The sequence below is a fragment of the Podarcis erhardii genome (assembly GCF_964252035.2).
Source record: "Podarcis erhardii genome assembly, chromosome: W".
Classification (NCBI taxonomy): Eukaryota; Metazoa; Chordata; class Lepidosauria; order Squamata; family Lacertidae; genus Podarcis; species Podarcis erhardii.
In genome coordinates this window covers 29236819-29254254 of record NC_138506.1, presented here as the reverse complement: position 1 = coordinate 29254254, position 17436 = coordinate 29236819, and the positions used below count along the sequence as shown (strand labels likewise).

Here is a 17436-nt window from a genome sequence, read left to right as displayed (position 1 = left end):
AGCTACTGGGTAAGTTTGTTTTACTTAAAGTCTTTGGAAAAGAGGTGGACAATATTGACGCTGCTTCTGTGCAGTCGCTTTGACTGTGAGCCCGATCGAGATGCACAACAGTGCACTGCCGCCTTGGGCAAACGAGAAGCTATGGAGGGATCATGCAACTTTTTCTTCTTTTCAAAGTTTGCACTTCAAGACTTTGATTTTTTAAAAAAATCCCCTTTGCAAATTCGAGAAGTTTCCCCATGTTGTGCCTCAGCATTTGACGCTGCTTCTGTGCAACCTCACCAGTGCACTGTGCTCACTAGAAAGACTCCCTTAAAAACCCATTCTTTGCCAAACTCATTTTGGCACCAATGCTCTCCCTGATAACAACAACAACAACAACAACAATTTATTATTTATACCCCGCCCATCTGGCTGGGCTACTCCAGCCACTCTGGGCGGCTTCCCACAAAATATGAAAATACAGTAATCCATCAAACATTAAAAGCTTCCCTAAACAGGGCTGCCTTCAGATGTCTTATAAAAGTCTGGTAGTTGTTGTTCTCTTGGACATCTGGTGGGAGGGTGTTCCACAGGGCAGGTGCCACCACCGAGAAGGCCCTCTGCCTGGTTCCCTGTAACTTGGCTTCTCGCAGTGAGGGAACCTCCAGAAGGCCCTTGGAGATGGACCCAGGTGTCCGGGCAGAACAATGGGGGTGGAGACGCTCCTTCAGGTATACTGGACCGAGACCGTTTAGGGCTTTAAAGGTCAGCATCAACACTTTGAATTGTGCTCGGAAACGTACTGGGAGCCAATGTAGGTCTTTCAAGACCGGTGTTATGTGGTCTCGGCAGCCGCTCCCAGTCACCAGTCTAGCTGCCACGTTCTGGATTAATTGCAGTTTCCGAGTCACCTTCAAAGGTACTCTGCAGCCTGTGCCTCTCCCATCCCTGTGCATCATGAGTTCAACAAGTACAGAATGTAATGCAACCCAGCACAGCAACAGCAAGAGGGGCAGTCGCAACACCTCCGCAAGACCTCCTCATACTCTGGACAAGATGATGGTGGGAACTGCTTCTGAACCCTGTATCCCCTCCTCCTCCGCCTCCGCCTCCCTGCCACACAGCCTTAACGATAGAAGTATGGATGTGGAAGTAGTTGACCTCACTTGCGAAACTTCAGAACCTATAGTTGTTGATCTTACGCAAGACGATTCTCTTGTGCTTGTTGGAGAGAGTGGGCAGCAGCCCAATAGAGAGTTCAGACCTCAACCATTGTCTGACAGCCTCATATTTAGTGGTGGTGGTGGTGGTGATGATGATAGCAGACACACACAGAGTGGTGCTCTTGCCACTAGAAAGCTCCCCAGAGAAGTGGGAAGGAGGGAATTTGCAAGATCCTCAGGCACTTTGAGTTGTGGAATTTGCATAGACAGCTTTGCAGAGATTGTGCAAAGCGGACGGCTTATAGTGTCAACAACATGTGGCCACATCTTCTGTAGTCAGTGCCTCAGCAATTTTCTTAGGTATGCTAACTTTTGCCCAATTTGTAGGAGGCATCTCACTCCAAAGGAGTATCATCCAATTTATATGTGAAGACATGGGTGTTCCTGAACACAGTCTAATGTGGCCTTCATAAACATGAGTGAACTCCAAAGAACACACCAAGTACAGTATATATGACTTCAATATGACAGTTAGCAATTTCACTTTTTCCCAGTTGGCCTCCTTATAGTCCAGTTGTACTGTTTCAGCTTTGTTTTGCTTTAAGGTTTTTGCAGCTCACATTTCTTGAGGTCTGTAGACGTTTGAAGAACAGCTTGGAGGATATGTCTGCTGCTGCCACATTGCTTTGTGCCGATATCTCATTTCTGTTCTAGTTTTGTTGCTGCTTTGAGAAAAGACTGATGTCGAGTGAACTCATCTATTCAAGACTAGGCTAGTCATAGTCATCTATGATAATACAACCTGCAGCTTCTTTTTGCGATTTGCCTTGTAAAAAACCAAAGCCAACCACTCACCGGTGGAAGTCTGTTCCACATCTACTTGCTTTCTAGTGGCAAACCCCTCTTTCTGTTGATGTAGCCCTAATAAAGACCAAGGTTTATACAACACTGTGGCTCATTTCTAACGCTGCATGCATAAATGGTTTATTACAAAGAACTCCGGGTGGTCCGAATCTTCTCTTGAAGAGAATACAGCCATCATGTTAGATCTGAGCAGCTTTCCCTGTCCAGGCATATGCTTAAGGAGCAATTCATAGTGGAGTCCGCACCGAGGTTGCCACGTGGGGCAGAATCCAATGGAGATGAGCTAAGCCATTTATGTGAAACACTCCTCAAATGGTTGGAAGAGGATAAAGTAATTCTCTGCTTTTCAGAAACGCTTTGCTGTGGGGAAGCTGCACCCATAGGGCCATGTTTCAAGCAGCAAGCATGTAAGACTTGAACCTCGCATGATGAAGTCAACTTGAGTTGCGGTGACTCCCTTTCTCAGCCCTGTCACGTAGTCATAGTGGAACTATGAATGGCTTGACCTGCTGAACTTTGGGATGCTGCTGTACTAATAGGTCTAATTGCTTTAAAACGTTTTATGTTGATAACTCTTAAATGAAAGACTTTCTCTTAAATGTATAAAAAATGCCTTCCAGTAGTACCTTAAGGTAAAGGTAAAGGTACCCCTGCCCGTACGGGCCAGTCTTGACGGACTCTAGGGTTGTGCGCTCATCTCACTCTGGAGGCCGGGAGCCAGCGCTGTCCGCAGACACTTCGGGGTCACGTGGCCAGCGTGACAAAGCTGCTCCGGCGAACCAGCACCAGAGCAGCACACGGAAACGCCGTTTACCTTCCCGCTATAAAGCGGTACCTATTTATCTACTTGCACTTAAGGGTGCTTTCGAACTGCTAGGTGGGCAGGAGCTGGGACCGAACGACGGGAGCTCACCCCGCCGTGGGGATTCGAACTGCTGACCATGCGATCGGCAAGTCCTAGGTGCTGAGGTTTTACCCACAGCGCCACCCGCGTCCCTATCCAGTAGCACCTTAGAGACCAACTAAGTTTGTTCTTGGTATGAGCTCTCGTGTGCATGCACACTTCTTCAGATACATGAGCACACAAAAGCTCATACCAATCACAAACTTAGTTGGTCTCTAAGGTGCTACTGGAAGGCATTTTTTTATTTCGTTTCGACTACGGCAGACCAACACGGCTACCTACCTGTATCTTAAATGTATGCCAGCCAATCTTCCGTTGGTAGAAAACATGGGCTATCCAGCTAATCAGCAGCATCTCACCAGGCCTTAATCGGCTGCGGTGAATCTCATAATATTTCCCCCCATGTTTCTTGTTTATTCGATTTTAAGGAGTCTCGCAACATAGTGAAACCTCACCCGTGACAGCTTGGAGGGCCAGTGTTACGCTTCCAGTTCAGCACTGGATTGAACACCTTTTTAAAAAGGGAGGCTTCCTTAGTCTCCCCACAGCCTGCTGCAGGGGCCTAGCTGCACACACCCCATATTAGACTTGCACATAGCCTGGCAATCATGTGGCATGGTTAGGACTTCCACAGATGGCATTGTCTCCATGAACATGGGCTGTGGGGATCAAATCCTCTGTGCAAATGCGTCTGGTGTTACCAGAACCTATATGCACCCCCAGCTTTCGAGGGGAGCTTAAGACAGAGTGCTCAACGGAAGGTCATTTCCATTCATCCCTACCATCACCGTTTCTGTTCTGTTTGCACAGACACTCTTACTGAAGAACAAATGACACTTTGCCCAGGGAGGGACCTTGGTAATATGGTGCCCTCCTGGTGCCTTCCAAAAGCCAGGCAGGGGAGGGGTCAGGCTTGGGGAAGGATGCACAAGGCTCTGGTGGGGTCCTAGAGCCCTCTCATCTCAGTCCCAAAGCTGGGAGAGTGCTAACTAGGCTTGGGGAAGGAGGCAGGAAGGCTCCCTTCTGGCCCCCACATGCTGTGCAGGGGAAGAGCTTCACTGCCCTAAATCCACCTCTGCTTTGCTTCGTGTTTCGGTCACCATGAAGGCATTTTACCCATTGGAGAAAGTTGCACAATGTATTTTGGAGGTCACTTTTTTGAGTCGTGATGGGAAAAACTGAATTCCTGTGCAGAATCCTTAATGCGCACCAACAGTGGCGTAGCGTGGGTTGTCAGCACCCGGGGCAAGGCAAGTGATTTGCGCCCCCTAACCCGTGGATTTGCGCCCCCTAACCCGTGGATTTGCCCTAACCCCAGAAGTTGCGCCCGGTGCGGCCGGCCCCCCCTGCACCCCCCACGCTACGCCACTGCGCACCAAACTGGAGGGGTACAGCAAGCACTACTGTTGGACGATGCTCTATGGAACCTAACACTTCACCAGTCTAGTCGTTGCATAAAAGTTCTAGCAAAACTATGTGTTCGGGTGCCTCGACCCTTACACAGTTTCCTGAATCCTTGCAGTAATCGGTTTTTTGGGGGGGTGGGGGTGAGTTGTCTGGTGGCAGATGAAAAACGGCACCCAAGTTAGCAAAATGCAGTAACCAAAACTACATCTGCATAATGGACTGTTCTTGATGGTAGGCAGCAATTGCCATGTGATACCATGACAAGGATAGGAGAATATTTAGCAAGTGAGTCAGAGCTTACAGTTGCCATATTCAGATGGGTTATTACATGCTCTTGTTTGACTTGAGACTGGACACCTCCCCCACAGGACACTACACTATTACTTTTGTGGTACATAAATAAAGCCATAGGCTATGCAAATAACAGATGGAATAATTGGCAGAATTCTCTGCTAGGTTTTGTGACCTCTGCCATTTCTCAAGGACAGGGTCACAGACATCTGAACACAATTGACCTGCATTTAATAAGAAATGAGTTCTTAAAGGACTGTCAGCGTTTATTTGTGGTTTTCCTTTGGTGATGTAGATATAATTCATGTTTGTGAGGTGCCCCCTCCCTTTTTACGTGCTCCTGGCTCCTAGTCAAGTAACCAGTTCATGTTCTGTAATTCACACATAAATCTTCAGCACCACAGGGCAGGTGTATCTGGTACTGAACACTTTTTGCCTGAACAGATTTCAGAAAAACACAACAGCTCTTGGTTTTCAACGTTACCTGTTCAGTTACTCTACTCTGAATCATGGTGAGTGCAAGGGTGTTGTAATCTATGTATTCACACATCACCATCGACTTTCTGACTTACGGTTGCAAGATGCTTGTGACCATTGCTTCATTTCTCCCCCTTTGCTCCTGGCACAAGCAGGATAAACAAACCTGGGAGCTTTGTTTTCCCCATTACATCTGGTCATGGTTTGTTGCTCCCTAACAAGCCACAGTCAGCAGGCCAGCCATAAGCAGGGACTTCAGATTGGCTGGCAATTGTTGCTTATTATGATAAGGCCACAGTCCCGGGTTCAGACGTGATGTGGTGCCAAGGCCTTGTGCTTTGCTTCTCCTGCTTGCTCCAAGAGAGAACAGCATGAGGAGCAATTGGGCAGCATGTGCTACATAATGCATTATAAAATGACTCATGATGGCCGCTGTATGTTTACAGCGTCTAGGAAGCTGCTTTGTATGCAATCAATCACAGTCTTCACTTAGACTAATCTGCATAATAACAAAGCACCATTTCGCAGGGAATGCATGTTTTAATGCTCCCTAATGGCAAACTCCTTGCTTGTAGAAATATCTTTTTAAATCCTATCCAAATGGCATGTCCTTGTCTCAGCTCCTTGTCTCAGCTCCTGAATTACCATTACCGAAATGGAGATATAGAAAATTTCCACTTCCTGCCTACCTTGGGAACCATCACGCACCTATTTATGACATTTAGGTCATCAGCCCTCCCATCTCGACTCATGGAGATAAAGGATACTCTATGGTGGTTCCACTCTCTCCGCCCAGTGAGGGTATTTAAGGACGAAACAAGGAGGCAATTGGTTCCTTGCATAGAGTCAAAGCTAATGAGGACAAGGGAAAGCAAGCTTAAGACTAGAAATACTAACTGCCCGAAGGAAGAAAAGAATTCTGTAAGCCTAGATTTACAAGGCCTGAAGAAGAGGCTAATGAGTATAAAGACTGAGATTTCTACCCAAAATATAAGGTCAGTAGAGCCTAGAGCACAATATTTAAAGAGGTCCAACAGCTCTTTATCCCATAGAAAGACATCAGTGCAACTCCCTGTTCCCTTTTCAAGTGACACCAAAGTAGATGAGGAATTTGGCGCCTCCAACATTTCTATGGCAACAACACCTAAAGAACTATACGTTGCTGAAAATCTGGAGAAATCCAGCACCCAATCTACATCTGGACCTTTGCCTAATGTTCCAAAAATTTATCAGAATGATCAACCTTCTCTACTGTACTCCTGGCAAGACAGGATGGACAGATCTTCCAAACTCGAAGCTGGCTCTTTGTTGGCCAGTGATCCACATTTTATAGCACATGCCTCATCAGTACTCCCACAGCCACAGATAGAACCAACAGTCCTCCAATCAATCCAGGAGGGAGAGGGGGATTGACAGTTAACGAAACACTGTGGGACCGCCCTCCCCGCTTGGGGTGCGGTTGGTTGGGTTTTATCTTCTAGGGATACTTACCCTATCAAACCTTCACCTCTTCCCCTTACCATTTTGACCCAGGAGTCCTGGCCCAGGGATGACTTGTCAGTGAGGGGATGTTACCCCTCTATTGGGGAGGCTACTATGGGGTCTGGGATTCCCACTATTGAAGGGCTAGGGAGGAATGGCGGTGGGGCTAGATATCACTATCGGCAAAGGGTTTTGAGATGCAGTGATGCTTGAACCCCTTCCAATCTATGTCCCATCCCAAGGGACGAGGGTAGGGCGAGCAGGGATTACCCACCTCCGTCATTGGTGTTGTGCAATGCCAGGTCCATAGGCAACAAAACCGCCACCATGGGTGACTTTTTTATCTCGCAGGGGATTGACCTGGCTTGCGTGATGGAGACCTGGGTACGGGAAGGCGAAGTAGTCTCCCTACATGAGATAACACCCCCGGCTTCTCTGTCCTCCATCAATCGCGGACTGTGGGTCGGGGGGGGGGGGAGGAGTAGCATTGTTAATCCCGGAGGATTGCTCTTTCAGAGCTCTGCCAGCACCGGCAATCTCCGGCATTGAATGTGTTGGTCTCGTGTGGGGCACCAAGGAGAGCTTGGCTGTCTGGCTGGTGTACCGACCACCCAGCGCACCGGCAGCCACCCTGTCAGACCTGCTGGAGGTGGCGGCGGGCTGGGCCTTAGAGTTCCCAAGCTTATTGGTTTTGGGAGACTTCACTGTCCATGCCGATGCCGCCCCCTCCTCACAGGCTCTGAACCTAGTGACTTCCATGGCAACACTAGGGCTCTCCCAGTTTGCTTTGGGCCCCACTCATCAAGCAGGCCACACGTTGGATCTGATCTTTGGTGCTGGCATAGATGTGATCATGCTCCCCCCTGTGGAAGTGCCATGGTCTGTTCACTACGCTCTGAAAGCCAAGATTGACTTCCCGCTCCTCCCCTGCTCGGGTGGCGAGCCTATTTGGGCTCGCCCGCAAAGGCTGATGGATCCTGAAAGATTCCGTCAGGCCTTGTGGGACCCTGCTCCTCCTGGCGACTCATTAGATGACCTTGTCGAGGACTGGAATAACCAGCTCTTGGCAGCCATCGATGAGATCGCGCCTAAGCACCCTCTGCGACCCCGTTGAAACCAGGCCCCTTGACTGTTAGAACCCAATGCTAAGATATTATCAAGAATGTATAATTTGCTGTTGAAATGGAATACTGAGGAAGAAACGGTAAAATCTGCTGTGATAAAATGGGCACAAGATATAGGACATAATATTATGTTTGCTGACTGGGAGCAGTTGTGGACCACTGGGGTTAAATTTACGGCATGTAATGCCCTAAGAGAGAATATTATGAAAATGATGTACAGGTGGTACATGACGCCAGTCAAGCTTGCAAAAATCTATCATTTGCCCGATAATAAATGTTGGAAATGTAAAGAAACTGAAGGTACATTCTTTCACCTTTGGTGGACATGCCCAAGGATTAAGGCTTTCTGGGAGATGATCTATAATGAAATGAAAAAGGTATTTAAATATACTTTCCTGAAGAAACCAGAGGCCTTTCTCCTGGGCATAGTCGGCCAACTGGTGCCAAAGAAGGATAGAACTTTCTTTATGTACGCTACAGCAGCAGCAAGAATACTCATCACAAAGCATTGGAAGACACAAGACCTACCCACCCTGGAAGAATGGCAGATGCAAGTGATGGACTACATGGAAATGGCGGAAATGACTGGCAGAATCCGAGACCAGGGAGAAGAGTTGGTGGAAGAAGATTGGAAGAAATTTAAAATTTACTTACAGAAATATTGTAAAAATTTTGAATGTTGATGACATTGAAATGAAATGAAGGGGTTCTAGCAATAAGGTAAAAGATTATGTAAGAATGGATTGATATTAGATGAAAGCTCGAAGCTAAAATATGTGAGGAAAAATAATTAAGGATAAATCAATAGATGAATTTGCTGAACCAATTTTTAAGTGGAATACAAAAAAGGGAGGCGTGAGGAAGTCAGGAAAATAAGTTAACTAAAGAGGAGAAGATAAAAAAGAGGGATTTTTGTTTTTCTGCTCTTTTTTTTCTCTATGTTAATTGTCTGTACTTTTGTATTTTTGTGTTTTTGTGTTTTTGTATTTTTTTCTTGTGTTTTTTCTATTGATTGTCTTATAACTTTTTTATTCTTAAAATTTAATAAAATATCATTTAAAAATAAGAAAAAAAGAAACCAGGCCCCTTGGTTTACTGAGGTGCTCCGGAAAATGAAGCAGGATCTCAGACAGCTAGAGTGACTATGGCAACAGACTCATGACAGAGCTTCAAGAACATCTTATAGGACACTTATGAAAGCCTATGAGATGGCTATGCAAGCTGCTAAGAAATCTTACTTTGCAGCTTCCATTGCATCCGCTAGCTCTCGCCCGGCACAACTTTTTAGAATAATTAGGTCGATAATGTCCTTAGGAGGACAACCAAATTTAAGCACAAATTCGACCCACAGCTGTGAGGCATTCACGAGCTTTTTTGCGGAGAAAGTCCTGTTGCTCCGCCATGACCTCCCTGCCAATTTAGATACAGTGACTGAACTGGAGGCCCCTTGACTGTCTTCGGGTCCAGTGTTGGACCATTTCAATCGGCTACTCCCTGCTGATGTGGATAGATTCCTCCAAGCTGGTAGGCCCACCACCTGCCTCCTCGATCCGTGCCCGTCTTGGCTGATTAGGGCGTGTCCAGATGTTCCACGGACCCTCCTGGTTGAAATTATCAATTTGTCCCTTGGCATGAGGACATTCCCAGGGGATTCGAAGGAAGCAGTGGTGTGTCTGCTCTTAAAGAAAAACTTCACTAGATCCTTTAGACCTATCCAATTACCGGCCAGTTTCAAATCTTCCATATCTGGGTAAGGTAATTGAGAGAGCGGTTGCTGATCAGCTTGGTAGGTTTCTGGAGGAAACATCGGCTTTAGGTCCATTTCAGTCCGGGTTCCGTCCTGGTTTCGGGACCGAGACAGCTCTGGTTGCCCTAACAGATGATCTACGTAGACAACTGGATCGAGGCGGGTCAGGACTGCTGATTCTTTTAGATTTGTCAGCAGCCTTTGACATGGTCAATCATGATCTTCTGGACCACCGCCTTGCCGACGTGGGGATACAGGGCATAGCCCGTAAATGGCTGTGCTTTTTTATCTCTGGTCGGGGACAGAGGGTGGCGCTAGGGAGGGAGATGTTGTCGTGCCACTCCTTGGTGTGTGGAGTGCCGCAGGGCGCAAACCTTTCCCCAATGCTTTTTAACATCTTTATGCGCCCCCTTGCCCAGATTGTCCGAAGCTTTGGGCTGGGCTGTCACCAATATGCTGATGACACTTAGCTCTACCTGCTGATGGATGGCTGCACCGACTCGGCCCCAGACACACTGAGCAGATGCTTGGAAGCTGTGGCTGGATGGTTTCGTGGGAGCTGATTGAAACTAAATCCTTCGAAGACAGAGGTCCTATGGCTGGGTTGGGATGGCATGGGGATGAGGGACCAACTCCCTTCTCTTGCGGGGTCCAATTAGTGCCATTGCCTTCTGTTAAGAGTTTGGGTGTAATCCTTGACGCCTCCCTTTCCAGGGAGGCGCAGGTTACAGCAACAGCCAAGGCGACATTTTTCCACCTTCGCCGCATCAAGCAGTTGGTCCCTTAACTTTCCCGCCCTGACGTGGCCACAGTGATCCATGCGACGGTCACCTCCAGGCTTGACTACTGTAATTCGCTCTATGCGGGGCTGCCCTTGAAACTCCAGCAGGTGCAGAATGCTGCAGCGAGGCTCCTCATGGGATTTCTGCCATGGGAGCATATTCACCCAGTGCTTTTCTAGCTGCACTGGCTCCCGGTGGAGTACAGGGTCAGATTTAAGGTGCTGGTTTTGACCTTTAAAGCCCTTCACGACTTAAGACCTACAGGACCGCCTCTCCTGGTATGCCCCACGGAGGACTTTAAGGTCCATAAATATCAACACCCTAGTGGTCCCGGGCCCTAAGGAAGTTAGATTAGCTTCAACCAGAGCCAGGGCCTTTTCAACACTGGTGGAACGCTCTGTCTCATGAGACCAGGGCCCTGCGGAATCTGATTTCTTTAAGCAGGGACTGTAAGACAGAGTTGTTCCGCCTGGCCTTTGGCTTGGAGCCGATTTGATTCCCTCCCCCTCTTTCTTTTTCCTTTCTCCTCCTGTGATGAGGCAGCATTTTAATGTTTCAATATTTTAATGCTGTATTTTAATCTTGTTTTTAAGTTGTATTCATTCAACTTGTTTTAATTATTGCTTGTTAGCTGCCCTAAGCCTGGCCTTGGCTGGGGAGGGTGGGGTATAAATAAAAATTATTATTATTATTATTATTATTATTATCATTATTATTATCTGGGCACAGATATCCTTGTAATCCTGGTTTCGGCGCTCAAAGTCTTCCACGTGGGCAGCAAGGTGGGAATTGACAACGCAGAAGCTGGTATTGTTGCAGACAAGCCTCATGGCCACACACCCCTTGTTACCCTGCAGGGGCAGAGCAAAGATGGCTGTTAGTGAGCAAGCAGGAAAGAGGGGGAAACTGGTTGGCAGAGATTAGAAAAACAGATAGACAGACAGAAAGATAGACGTAGGGAATTCCGCTGTCAGGGTCTACTCCCCATCTTCCCCATGATGCCTGTGCCCACTGTCTCCCTCATCACTTCCTTGATGCGGCTGAGCTGGTCCTTCCTGACAAAGATGAGCAACATCATTCCGACTAGACGCACCAGCTGCACCTAGAAGATGCAAGGTACTGGGATGTCTACCAGCTCTGTTCATTGCTTGCTGTCCTGGGCCGGCTGGATGCAGATAGGAGTGGCAGGTGGCACCAACTGGGGATCCCCCAAGGGAAGAAGGCTCAGAGCCAGGGAACTGGTGGGGGGTCGTCAGAGGGAGAAGAGGGAGCAGACTGTGAGCAAGAGGAGGTGTTGGAAACTGAAGAGGCAGGAGGGCAGGAAGATTCTGTGGCAAACAGCAGTCCAGAATCCGAGGCAGAAGTGGAGGCTGGAGGCGGGGGTCAAGAGGCAGAGATCAGGCAGGCTGCTGAAAAAGCCAGGGGGTCTCCCCATCCTGCTGCGATCAGCTCCCCTCCCTGCTGGTCTCCCAGAACACAGAGAAATTAAGAGGAGGGAGCAAAGACAGGCAAGGTGTCAGAGTCTCAGGTTGCTTGGGAAGGACCAGGGGGAGGAGGAGACTTCAGAGAGTGGTGGGAGGGTAGCAACCTTCAGCCTTCACAACTACCTCACTGGGGCAAGACCTGTTGGGAAAGGTTTCTGTGATCATGAGGCCTGCACGGTTTGGGTTTCTTTGAATAAAGAATGTTGGCTTCTTTTGAATAAAACACCACTGACACCAGGTGTTTTTTCTTGCTGACCTCCTCCTCCTCACTCCAGCTCCTGACAGCTGTCTGGCTGCTGAAGAAATGGGTGGGGTTGGACTTACTTTCTTGTACTTGGATTTGGAACGCAAAGCCTTTTCCACAGCTGTCAGCCACTCTTGCTCCTTTGTCGAGTCCAAGTAGAAGAAAGCCTCTGTGCTCAGGTCCAGCTCCTGGAACCGAATGCCCAAGTGCCAAAGAGAAGGATGTGAAACTGCAGGAATAGGACTCCAATCAGAACAGACGTGCTGGTTAAATATGCAAAGACAACAGCAGTGTGCAAGGGCAGGCAAGATCAGGACCAAGAACAAACAAGTAATACCAGCCACTTCTTCCTCAGCTTAGCTATTCGGGGCCCCAAAGGAGCTTTGCTAATGAAAGAAAAAAAAGCTTTTTCCTTGTATTTTTTAAGATGTGTCAGCCAGCCTGATATTTAAGCACTATCCCAGTAGCCACAGGCAACCAGAAATTCTTTGAAGGCAAGTGAGTTGGTTGATCTCTCCATTCTTCCTTCACCTGGCAACCTGGTTTCCAGGCTGGCTTTCTGGGAGCAGAAAACCACCTCTCAGATCTGCTGTGCCAAGCTTGTTTGCTAGAAGATTACCCCGTAACACCCTTGTCCTCTTTGCAAACCTCCTAAATGGCTAGCCTTCTGTGTTTCCATGCTGGGCATGAAGGAATGGGCATTCCCCACTCTGAAAACAGCACAGAAATACAGCCTGTCTAGTAAAGGGGTAAAAAGAGCAAGCTAAACAGCCTCTGTAAAACAGTAGGATCTGAAGCTGCTAACCACATACTGATAAACATATCATAAAAGCAGACATGAAAAACAAATGGCCACTGAGTACTACTAACGGTACGAGGAAATAACCAAAGCAAAAACTTTGTTTGAAGTAGTAAGCTTAGCCTTATAAGGATGACCCACACCAAGTGTTGGGGGGGGGTCACACCTCCCTGTCCTCCAGCACAGCTTTTAGCTTCAGTTTTGGATTAACTGCATCTTGTCACAATGTCTGAAGCTGCACAAACCACTTCATTTGAACCATGGCTCATTGAAACAAGCCAACTTCCAATTGTGGATTTACAAAGCTGGTAAAATGAACCACCATAGGATCTGGACACACCAAACTGTGGTTAATTTAAAATCCAAGTGGAAGCTTCCCAATAGGCTTGGGGTGGGGGAGAGGTGTGCAAACCTGGAGGAGAGGCTGCCGTCCTGCTCATAATATGAAGCCACGGTTCAGTATGTGGCACCAAGGAAAATTGCCCACCACAACTAATACTTTCCATTACCCACCCATGTGGCCTGAGTGAACAGGACAGACTTTGCCTGGCACCCAACAATAAAGCTGTCATGTAGATGTCGCTTTCTCCAGCCCCAACTCTGATACAGGTTCCACTGGTGTTTGCACTTTTGCATGATCTGAGCTGAAATTCTGGGTGTTGACATATTCCTTCTCTCTCTTGGCGAGGACGTGCTTGATGAGTCCCTCTCTCTGTCCGGACTGCGTATGTGTGGAAGGCACAAAGAGCTTGCGCATAGTGTGGGTCATTGGGGTTGCTTCTTGCTCATGCTCTCCTTGTCACGGATACGCCTCAGGGAGATGAGAACAGAACTCAAGTAGTCCTTAAAAGCAAGGAGGCGGGAGGGCACAGTACACCTCTAAGGCAACTTACAGCCAGCTTGGTGGCAGCGGTGGGGGTGGAGGCTCCTGGCGGGCACTCATTTGCTGATTCTGCAGGTTTCTTTCCTTCTCCATGAAGTTATCCTCGAATCCCAGAATTCCTGAGAGAGGAAAAGACTTCTGAGGTTAGAGAGGCTTCATCATGAGGGATTTGGAGCATTTGGCCGCCTTGCTGCCTTCTGTGAGAATTATTTGGTCTCACTTGTTCCAGAGGCAATCCTGGCGCGGTGTTCCCCGCCCGGAGGCTGCTGAGAAGGCCAGGAAACGCATGAACTCTGCAGTGTGCAAGAAGGTTTTGGAGCTGGGTGGGTTGGTTATTCCCCACCCCAGCATTTATTTCAAGGCGGCAGCCCTTTACCGGGCAGATGGAGTGCACCTTTCTGATTTGGGGAAGGATATTTGGTTGGATGCTGTGGCTGAAAAATTAGGTTCCTGGTTGGGTTTGTGAGTGGTTGGCAGCGAGCATTAAAGCTCGGGTGGCGGTTAGGCATTGGTTATAGTATGCTGGTGGTGGAGGGGTCAGGCTGGGCCGGCCCCTCCTATTGCGCTGAAGGGAATTCTGTTAAAGGAATCCTGGGGCTTGCCATGATTTCGTCCAATCCCTGTTATGGGACCAGGGCCGCCCAATCCCTGTTATGGGAATCCTTGTTATAGGACCGGGCAGGCAAGCTTTCGGGGAGCTGCTGGGGTGAGCAGCGTGGGTCCGACGCTTAGCTCAAATGACCCCCAAGTTTGACTTTCTCTTCTACTGGCTACCGATCGGACCTCGGGATGTCAGTTCTGTCCCAGGTGGGGGGACAGATAGTCATAACCAATGTCTAAACAACCACTCACTGATTTTGCATTTTAATAAAGTTGTGGCCAAAATAGTGCCCAAAAACCAAAACTAAAATTACGTGTTATGTGTGAAGTTATTTGAGGGGTGGCCTGGGGACCTACACACGCAACAGGGGGTCTTTTGCTTCTCTGCTGATAAGCGATTTCTTTTTGGCTTTAGCTAAACATTCAGCGTACCCAAAAGACAGCTTTTGCTGATTTCACAGAGGGAGAGATCAAGTTCATCCCGACGTACAAATTTGACTCTAAAACAGATCGCTGGGACTCCAGGTAAGCGCCTGCTTGATAGTTGAGCCTTTGTAAGTAAGTCCTCTCAATCATTCTTCTGCAAGGCTTGTTTGTTTTTCCTAGTCTGCTGAGATGCTAGTAGTGTCCTGCCTTTCCATCCTCTTGAGCAGGCTAGTAAAAAATATATTTTAAACAACAACAATATATTTAAGCAACCACACTACCTGGGGTGTACGAGCCATCCATATCTTTCTGGTATAATTCCTCTGTGTATTCTTGCTACCTCTTCTTGATGTCTTCTGCTTCTGTTAGGTCCTTACCACTTTTGTCCTTTATTATGGCAATCTTTGAACGAAATGTTCCTTTCATATCTCCAATTTCTGGTTCTTCCCATTCTGTTGTTTTCCTCTATTTCTTTGCATTGCTCGTGTAAGAAGGCCCTCTTGTCTCTCCTTGCTATTTTTTGGAAATCTGCATTCAATTTCCTGTATCTTTCACTATCTCCCTCGCATTTTGCTTGCCTTCTCCAAGTCCACCTTTCCTTTTGAAGCAAAATGTCCTTGAAATGGGGGAGAAATGCCCTGCATGAAGTCTTGAGTTTACAATTTGGGGAGAGGGAAGACTGTCTGCGGCGCTGGGGAGCGGGCAGGCTGGCGAGGCCCCCTAGATCTAGAGGCCCTAGGCTTCAGCCTACTTAGCCTATACATAAATCCGGCCCTGCCTATGTCACAGTGAGCACAGGCCCATCGATCACGTGCAAGGAATTCTGCGTGTTGGGAAGGAGCCTCCTGTTCTGGGCCAGGGGGAAGAGTGACTCCGCCAGATGGTTGAAAGGGGAGGAATGCCCATCCTCATCTGCTGCAGCAGAAGACTGGGTGGTGGGGTCGAAGCTGATCCCGGGGAGCACGTGAGGAGTCAAGGCTTCCCGCATGAAGGCCTCGCTTCCCCTAGAAGTCCCTGCCTCCTGGTCTGTGTTCGCTTTCTTCTTCAGGTACAGCGCCAGCATGTTCTGGATGGTGCACCTGCTTTCGGGGGAGAGCTTGTAGAACTGGTCCACACTAGAAGAATAGCCATGAGACGGGTGAGACTCCTTCAAGGCATCCCCAAAGTCAGGGGAAAATAAGCGCATTTGAAGAGCTTTGCTGGGTCAGGCCAAGGCCCATTCAGTCCGACATCCTGTTGGCATGCAGTTGGTCCACCACAATTGCAATATTATTGCATCCTTCAGGAATGGTGTGTCCAGCTCCATCTGAGTCATCATCCAGGCACGCTGTGGAGCTGCATGGATGAGAGATGGGCATCTTCGGCCAGTCAGGGGTGAAGAGCTGGCAAGATCCCCTGTACTGAGCAGAAAAGCAAACTCTTTGGCCTCCGAGATCTCTCTCAACTCTCAGCAGCCCTCACTGTGAGCCATACTAGAGGAATTTTGTCCTGCTTTTGCTGAGCTACAACACAGGAGCGCACCCCCAGGTGGCCATGATGTGGTAACCCTAGCGAAGCATTGCAGAGCAACTGAGAAAGCAGAATGATGTTTGTGTGGACAGTCCATTAGAAAGCTGCACTATTATTGCATCGATAGCACATTGCAGAATACGGCCCCCCTCCAGGCAAAAGCATCCGTCTGGAGGCACAGTAGCTTTCATTTCGGAGGTTGTGGTTTTACATCTTCCTATTTATTTATTTATTTGTTTGTTTGTTTGTTTGTTTGAAATTATTTATTTATTTCATAAAATTTATATACTACCAGATGGTAAGAAACATCAAAGCGGTTTACAGAAAGATAAAACCATAAAATCAGGAAAAACCCACAGTACATTAAACGCTGAAAAAGTGAATACCAGAATAGATCAGAACCCACTCCCAAGGTAAGGGGAAGAGACATGGCTAAGATGGCAGGACAGCTTACTCTACGGTGTTAACCCCTTCATGCACTAATTAGACTGAAGCATGTTGGTTATATGAGACTGGTTATCCCGCACAACATGCTCTCACGCAACCCATGCCCTCCAACTGAAAACCCATTTCCTGGACAATATCAACATTGTGTTTTGTGCCTGTGAACTGCACAGTGAATATTTTTATTAGAAAAGAAAACAGCCCGGTGTTTCAGCTTCTCAGAGTTGTTTTATTCAGTGCGCTGCTACAGCTTGTCACACCCAAATCCTCCAAAGGAATCTGCCAAAGTGCTTTTCCAGGCAAAGGGGGGCAGAGGGAGAGAAACCAAGAACCTCAAATTCACTAGACCAGGGATGAGGAATTGTGTGGCCCTCTAGATGTTGTTGGATTCCATCACCCCTGACCGTCGGCCATGCTGGCTGAGGCAGAAGGCCATTGGATCTGGCAATATCTGGGAGCCCACAAGATTCCCTGCCCCCGCCCTACACAAACAACCAGGCACTCAGCTGTGAGGCAAGCCTCTTACCGGAGTGAGGGTTACTCCAGAGGCAGCTGTGGCATGAGGGTGCTGGATCATGCCTTTGTGGGCAGACCTGAGGATTAAAGAGGACCCCCTAGGAAGTCTGCTTGGAGATCTTCCTTACCACGTGGCTCTCTGGCAAAAGCAGAACAGTACTAACGGCCATATGGAACCACACCTCAAAGCTGGATCAGACTTCCCAGATCCTGTAGCCTACATCAGGAGGAAGACTGGGGCACAGGGGCCTAGACTGGGAGTCAGAGCTGCTCTTAGGGCTGCATGTCTGAAGCATGGGCAGAAATCT

At 48.1% G+C, this 17436-nt stretch overlaps 1 pseudogene across 1 annotated transcript; it reads left to right on the top strand.

The window, feature by feature from the left end:
- Positions 1–912: 912 nt before the first annotated feature.
- Positions 913–1699, top strand: LOC309333293 (E3 ubiquitin-protein ligase RNF4 pseudogene; annotated as a pseudogene). The gene has a single exon. The product of its transcript is annotated as an E3 ubiquitin-protein ligase RNF4 pseudogene (transcript).
- The last annotated feature ends 15737 nt before the right edge of the window (positions 1700–17436 follow it).